Source organism: Polypterus senegalus, chromosome 13 (genome assembly GCF_016835505.1).
Source record: "Polypterus senegalus isolate Bchr_013 chromosome 13, ASM1683550v1, whole genome shotgun sequence".
Lineage (NCBI taxonomy): Eukaryota > Metazoa > Chordata > Cladistia > Polypteriformes > Polypteridae > Polypterus > Polypterus senegalus.
The window spans coordinates 157,486,518-157,495,342 of record NC_053166.1 but is presented as its reverse complement, the minus strand read 5'-3'; positions in this window follow the sequence as shown (position 1 = coordinate 157,495,342).

Genomic DNA, 8,825 nt, shown 5'->3' with positions numbered 1-8,825 from the left:
ATATAGCAAAATGTAAACAATAAGTAATAAAACACATAAAACATATACAGTATTAAATATATAATTAAAAACATATATAACAAAACACACACACTCTATAATGAAACACATAATGCAATGCATACAATATATAATACAACACATGAAACAAAACACAGACACTATATGATGAAAACACTTGCACTGTATAGTCCGTCAGTCATTTTCCAACCCGCTATATCCTAACAAAGGGGTCTGCTGGAGCCAATCCAAGCCAACACAGGGCACAAGGCAGGAACAAACCCCGGGCAGGGCACACACCAAGCACAATTTAGGATTGCCAGTGCACCTGACCTGTATGTCTTTGGACTGTGGGAGGAAACCAGAGCAACTGGGAAGCGAACTCGGGTCTCCTAACTGCAAGGCAGCAGTGCTACCCACTGCGCCACCGTGCCACCTATGAAACAAAACATATAATACTATCCATCCATTTTCCAACCCACTGAATCTGAACACAGGGTCACGGGGGTCTGCTGGAGCCAATCCCAGCCAACACAGGGCACAAAGCAGGAACCAATCCCGGGCAGGGTGCCAACCCACCACAGGACACACACAAACACACCCACACACCAAGCACACATTAGGGCCAATTTAGAATCGCCAATGCACCTAACCTGCATGTCTTTGGGAGGAAACCCACGCGGACACGGGGAGAACATGCAAACTCCACGCAGGGAGGACCCGGGAAGCGAACCCACAGGTCTCCTAACTGCGAGGCAGCAGCGCTACCCACTGCACCACCGTGCCACCTATGAAACAAAACATATATACTATAAAACTATATAATGAAAACACATACACTATGTAGCAAAATGCAAACAATAAGTAATAAAACACATAAAACATATACAGTATTAAATATATAATTAAAAACATATATAACAAAACACACACACTCTATAATGAAACACATAATGCAATGCATACAATATATAATACAACACATAAAACAAAACACAGACACTATATGATGAAAACACTTGCACTGTATAGTCCGTCAGTCATTTTCCAACCCGCTATATCCTAACAAAGGGGTCTGCTGGAGCCAATCCAAGCCAACACAGGGCACAAGGCAGGAACAAACCCCGGGCAGGGCACACACCAAGCACAATTTAGGATCGCCAGTGCACCTGACCTGCATGTCTTTGGACTGTGGGAGGAAACTGGAGCAACTGGGAAGCGAACCCGGGTCTCCTAACTGCAAGGCAGCAGTGCTACCCACTGCACCACCATGCTGCCTATGAAACAAAACATATAATACTATAAAACTATATAATGTAAACACATACACTATGTAGCAAAATGTAAACAACAAGTAATAAAACACATAAAACATGTACAGTAGACTATATAATGAAAACACATACTGCAATGCATACAATATATAATACAACACATGAAACAAAACACAGACACTACATAATATAGTATACTATATACTATATATACTACACTATATCATATAATATAGTATATACTATACAGTGTTCAGAAGCCATTAAGAAGGCTAACAGAATGTCAGGTTATATAGCGCCTTGATGTATGGAGTACAAGTCACAGGAGGTTCTGCTCAACCTTTATAACCCACTGGTGAGGCCTCATCTGGAGTCCTGTGTGCAGTTTTGGTCTCCAGGCTACAAAAAGGACATAGCAGCACAAGAGAAGGTCCAGAGAAGAGCGACGAGGCTGATTCAGGGCTACAGGGGATGAAATATGAGGAAAGATTAAAGGAGCTGAGCCTTTACAGTTTAAGCAAAAGAAGATTAAGAGGTGACATGACTGAAGTGTTTAAAATTCTGAAGGGAATTAGTCCAGTGGATCGAGACTTGTATTTTAAAGTGAGTTCATCAAGAACACGGGGACACAGTTGGAAACTTGTTAAGGGTAAATATCGCACAAACATTAAGAAGTTTTTCTTTACACAAAGAACGATAGACACTTGGAATAAGCGACCAAGTAGTGTGGTAGACAGTTAGACGTTAGGGAACTTTCAAAACTCGACTTGATGTTTTCTTGGAGGAAACAAGTGAACAGGACTGGCGAGCTTTGTTGGGCTGAATGGCCTGTTCTTGTCTAGATTGTTCTAATAATGAAAGCACTTGCACTATATAGCAAAACGCATATACTATATATCAAAATGCAAACAATAAGTAATAAAACACATAAAACATATACAGTAGGCTATATAATGAAACACATCAAACTAAGCACATACCCTATATAATGTAAACATGCACACTTTGTAAAGAAAACGCATACAGTACACTAAAAAGAAACACATAATGCAGTGCATACAATATATAATACAAATGAAACAAAACAGACACTACGTAATGAAAACACTTGCACTGTATAGTCCGTCAGTCATTTTCCAACCCACTATATCCTAACAAAGGGGTCTGCTGGAGCCAATCCAAGCCAACACAGGGCACAAGGCAGGAACAAACCCCGGGCAGGGCACACACCAAGCACAATTTAGGATCGCCAGTGCACCTGACCTGCATGTCTTTGGACTGTGGGAGGAAACCAGAGCAACTGGGAAGCGAACCCGGGTCTCCTAACTGCAAGGCAGTAGTGCTACCCACTGCGCCACCTATGAAACAAAACATATAATACTATAAAACTATATAATGAAAACACATACACTATGTAGCAAAATGTAAACAACAAGTAATAAAACACATAAAACATATACAGTAGACTATATAATGAAAACACATAATGCAATGCATACAATATACTGTATAATACAACACATGAAACACAACACAGACACTACATAATGAAAGCACTTGCACTGTACAGTCTGGCAGTCATTTTCAACCCGCTATATGCGAACACAGTGTCATGGGGTTCTGCTGGAGCCAACACAGGGTGCAAGGCAGGAACAAACCCTGGGCAGGGTGCCAGCCCACTTCAGGGCACACACACACACACACACAAAGCACCTGACCTGCATGTCTTTGGACTGTGGGAGGAAACCCACGCAGACACGGGGAGAACATAACAAACTCCACGCCGGGAGGACCCGGGAAGCAAACCCAGGACTCCTCAGTGCGAGGCAGCAGTGCTACCACTGTGCCACATTATGATTAGTACAAAATATAAAATAAAAATACATAAAACAAATCAACTTGCACTTTACCTTTGAAAAGAATCGTGGTTGGTTTGAGGGAGACGAGAGGAAGAGGAGGAGGAGGAGGGTTTTTGTGTATAACGACTTTCACTCGAACTAACGGAATCCCTGCTCTCTGTTGGTTCATGAAATCTTTTTCTTTTTTTTTTTACGACTTTAACGAGGAGCCTCTCCAATGACAGTTTTTTTTTTTTTTTTGCCTGAGATTCACTACACTTGGACACAAAATAAAAATAAATGTTTTATGCACTGTAAGGTTTCTAAACTCCTTTGGAATTTGAATGAGATGACAACACAGAAGAGCGTCCCGAAGCAACCGCAGGCTCCCAGCGCTGTAGTAGTTCGCCACAAAAGTGAATCCGAAAAGAGCGCCTGCTGTCGATGGGTGATGCAAGGAACATTATAAATGCGCAGGGCACAGTGTTCCTTGGCCACTAGCCTGGCACCGACCCTGCCTGACTGCTGTGTTTGTGTACAGCAGATCCCGCTACAATAAATAACCGCACTGTTCCTGTTTCAAGCTGAGTAAAGCTAATGTTGCTAACGCACTGAGACAGCCTCGTGTTTGAGAATTCAAGACGGAGACACACACACGTCACAGCACACACACACACGGGGTCACCATGCTATAGTAAACAGTATACGCACGTACAGATGTTGACTATATGAGTGAGGCACGCCAACTGAGACCGAGAATTATAATTTTTTGCATTTATATAACGCTTTTCTCACTACTCAAAGCGCTCAGCAATTGCAGATTAAAGGCCTTGGTGAAGGGCCCAACAGAGCAGAGTCCCTTTTGGCATTTACAGGATTCAAACCGGCAACCTTCCGATTACCAGTGCAGATCCCTAGCCTCAGGACACGATTACCCACAATCCCGCAGAGAGAGAGAGAGAGAGAGGAACAGAACCGTCGGCTCCATAGACAGAGAATTACTAGACGCCACGTGACCAGCAGCATTGTACGTCAACGTCGCCGCCATATTGCGAGTGGCACTGCTGTTAAATGAAGTAATGGATAATATGCTGCTTGGGATTGTACAAAGAGCTGTACACTCCAAACCAGATCCAGATTACATTTCATAGGTAAGGCTGAACAATCATTTTGGTTATATTTGGCCATTAGAAAATCCCGTTTTATAATCTTAGCACTCAAGGTCACCTCACAATAAAATTAAACAACATTAGTACAATTAAAACAAGAGAATGATAAATCAAAAAGCAATAATTAGCAAACAAACAAAGATAGCTGGCAGTAACAGTGCAAAATACACAACTGGTATGGAAAAGATAAGTTTTGAGGGCAGTTTTAAAATGAGTTATTGAATCGAGCCGACGGATATGAGAGGGAAGAGAATTCAAGAGTTGAGGAGCACCAGGAGAGACACTCGAGCTGCCATAGCACTGAGTCTGACGTGTGGCACAGAAAGTCGAGCTGCAGATGAGCATCTGAGTGAGTGAGAGGAGTGCCAGTCTGGAGGAGATCAGTGAGGTGTGGAGAGCTTGAAATGTTCAGAGCGGGATTGTGTGTCGTATTCTGTAGTGAACAGGGAGGCAGTGACATTGAGAGAGAATCGGTGTGAGATGTTCAGTGGATTTAGAACAGCAGGTTATTATCCTGGCAGCAAAAACTTTGAATAAATAGTAAGCGATGGATCCGTTTTTGTGGGATGACAGATAGAATAGCATATCAGTAATCCATACGTGAGGTGACTCGGGCATTAACCGATACTTCAGTGCTGTGCTGCGTAAGAACAGGACGAAGTCTAGAAATGTTTCGGAGATGGAAGAAGGCAGTCCGAGAAATGTTACTTATATGGGAGGAATTATTTAATAATAATAATAATTATTATTATTTAATAATCGCCATTATTATTGTATAAATTGATATAAATAATTGAACGTAAACGATTCGCCAAAATCTGTTGTATGGAAATGATACTGTTTCAAACGTTATTGTTTTTCATCAGAAAACCCGGTTTCCACGTCTACCTGTATTAGTTTAAATGGCACTTTTGCCAATCGCAGTAGGGCGGACGCGCTGGCTTATAGTGTCGACTGGGCAACACAGCGAATGCGCGTCTGTCTACAGTACTAGCAAAATACCCGCGCTTCGCAGCGGAGAAGTATTGTGTTAAAGAAGTAATGAAAAAGAAAAGGAAACATTTTAAAAATAACGTAACATGATTGTCAATGTAATCGTTTTGTCACTGTTATGAGTGTTGCTGTCATATCTATATATATACACACACAGACACACACACTATAAACATATCTACATATACACATATCTATATATATATACACATACATACATACACTCACCTAAAGGATTATTAGGACCACCATACTAATATGGTGTTTGACCCCCTTTCGCCTTCAGAACTGCCTTAATTCTACGTGGCATTGATTCAACAAGGTGCTGAAAGCATTCTTTAGAAATGTTGGCCCATATTGATAGGATAGCATCTTGCAGTTGATGGAGATTTGTGGGATGCACATCCAGGGCACGAAGCTCCCGTTCCACCACATCCCAAAGATGTTCTATTGGGTTGAGATCTGGTGACTGTGGGGGCCATTTTAGTACAGTGAACTCATTGGCATGTTCAAGAAACCAGTTTGAAATGATTCGAGCTTTGTGACATGGTGCATTATCCTGCTGGAAGTAGCCATCAGAGGATGGGTACATGGTGGTCATGAAGGGATGGACATGGTCAGAAACAATGCTCAGGTAGCCCGTGGCATTTAAACGATGCCCAATTGGCACTAAGGGACCTAAAGTATGCCAAGAAAACATCCCCCACACCGTTACACCACCACCAGCAGCCTTGCACAGTGGTAACAAGGCATGATGGATCCATGTTCTCATTCTGTTTACGCCAAATTATGACTCTACCATTTGAATGTCTCAACAGAAATCAAGACTCATCAGACCAGGCAACATTTTTCCAGTTTTCAACTGTCCAATTTTGGTGAGCTCGTGCAAATTGTAGCCTCTTTTTCCTATTTGTAGTGGAGATGAGTGGTACCCGGTGGGGTCTTCTGCTGTTGTAGCCCATCCGCTTCAAGGTTGTGCGTGTTGTGGCTTCACAAATGCTTTGCTGCATACCTCGGTTGTAACGAGTGGTTATTTCAGTCAAAGTTGCTCTTCTATCAGCTTGAATCAGTCGGCCCATTCATTCTCCTCTGACCTCTAGCATCAACAAGGCATTTTCGCCCACAGGACTGCCGCATACTGGATGTTTTTCCCTTTTCACACCATTCTTTGTAAACCCTAGAAATGGTTGTGCGTGAAAATCCCAGTAACTGAGCAGATTGTGAAATACTCAGACCGGCCCGTCTGGCACCAACAACCATGCCACGCTCCAAATTGCTTAAATCACCTTTCTTTGCCATTCTGACATTCAGTTTGGAGTTCAGGAGATTGTCTTGACCAGGACCACACCCCTAAATGCATTGAAGTAACTGCCATGTGATTGGTTGATTAGATAATCGCATTAATGAGAAACTGAACAGGTGTTCCTAATAATCCTTTAGGTGAGTGTACATATATGATCTACATATCTACATATATATACTGTATATAGCAAAATCCCCGCGCTTCGCAGCGACGTAGAACTGCTTTTAAATTTTTATTAAGAAGAAAAGATAACCTTTTTAAACTGAGGGAAAATATCCCAATAACTATCTGTTAAGGATCTCTTTGTATGCCACGTTGTCAGTTCAGCACTCCGGTTGTAATATGACCAAGCTGCGCACTGAGATTACTCTTGAGCATGCAATGTCTAGTTTTGTCCAGGAGGAAAGCAATGTTGCGTCAAATCAATGGCAACCTTTTGTAGTGTGTGTCCCTGAGACTTCTTAATTGTCATTGCGAAGCAGAGCCTTACTGGAAATTTGAGGCATTTCAATTGAAACGGGAGATCAGGGGGTATAACTGGGATGCCAGGAATACATTCAGAGTGTGGCGCTCTGCTGTTTTTTGTGTACCTGCCTTCACACAGCCTCTCCGCTGCTTTATAAACAAACGCCATATAAGGCCGTCGTTTCTCCTTGCTTTGCGGTTCTGTACTGTTTTATTGTTCGTTTATTACGACTCTTATAGTTATTGTGTAGCTATTTGAGACTTACTTTACTGTTCTTTTATTTAATCCGCGGCTTGTATGCTATTTTTTGTTCGTTTATTACGATTAGAGATATTTATTGATTCCCTATTTAGCTGACTGCCTGCTCATATAAGACGCTCCGCTGGTTTTTTGTGAAGCAGCCTTTACTCAGCTTCTCCGCTGTTTTATAAACGAACGACATATAAAGCCATCCTTTTTGCTTGCTTTGCCAAGGAAGCTGCCTTTTTATTTAATCCACGGGTTCTCCGCTGTTTTATTGTTCGTTTATTACGATTATCATAGTTCTCTTTGTATACCCCGTTGTCACTTCCGCACTCCGGTTGTAATATGACGAAGCTGCGCGAGGTCACTCTTGAGAATGCAACGTATAGTTTTGTCCAGGAGAAAAGCAATCTTGCCTGAAATCAATGGCATCGTTTTGTAGGGTCTGTCCCTGAGACTTATTACTTGTCATCGCGCAGCAGAGCCTTACTGGAAATTGGAGGCATCTGAATTGAAATGGGAGATCAGAGGGTGTAAAGGGGACGCGAGGAATACATTGAGTGTGGAGAAACTCTAGAGACAGCGTGTGGATTAACTTGTGGATTATTCTGTGAGTATTTGGTGGCAGCGTGATGAAGTTGCTTCGAAAGACGGCGTTAGCTGTGGTGCTCACCTCGGAGCTTATTCTTTTCCTACCTTGTCAATTGTATAATGCGTTTTGGTTTCATGCATGCAAGTCATCACTCGTACTGCGGTCACAGTCAGTTCACGTGATTACGTGGGAGGCGTGATGATGTCACACGCAGCTCCGCCCCCCACGGCCATCAAGCTAATGTCCATTACAGTATATGGAGAAAAATAGGTTCCAGTTATCACCATTACACGTAGAATTTCGAAATTAAACCTGCTTAACTTTTGTAAGGAAGCTGTAAGGAATGAGCTGCCAAATTTCAGCCTTCTACCTACATGGGAAGTTGGAGAATTAGTGATGAGTGAGTCAGTCATTCAGTGAGTCAGTCAGTCAGTCAGTCAGTCAGTGAGTGAGTCAGTGAGTCAGTGAGTCAGTCAGTGAGTCAGTGAGTCAGTCAGTCAGTGAGTCAGTGAGTCAGTCAGTGAGTCAGTCAGTGAGTCAGTCAGTCAGTCAGTCAGTCAGTCAGTGAGTCAGTCGGTCAGTCAGTCAGTCAGTGAGTCAGTGAGTCAGTCAGTCAGTCAGTCAGTCAGTCAGTCAGTCAGTCAGTGAGTCAGTCAGTCAGTCAGTCAGTCAGTCAGTCAGTGAGTCAGTCAGTCAGTCAGTCAGTCAGTGAGTCAGTCAGTGAGGCTTTGCCTTTTATTAGTATAGATATATATATATATTAATTACAGCGCACACATTCGAGCAGTCACCTACGTTTGCGACTCACATATAAATGGAAACCATGTGTTTAGTGCAGGCCGTGGTACCTTAAAACAAACCTCTTGTTATTATAATTTAAACTGTGATTTATAAAATTGGTTAAACTTAACATTTTAAACAGGCATTTACCACTTTAATAACATCAA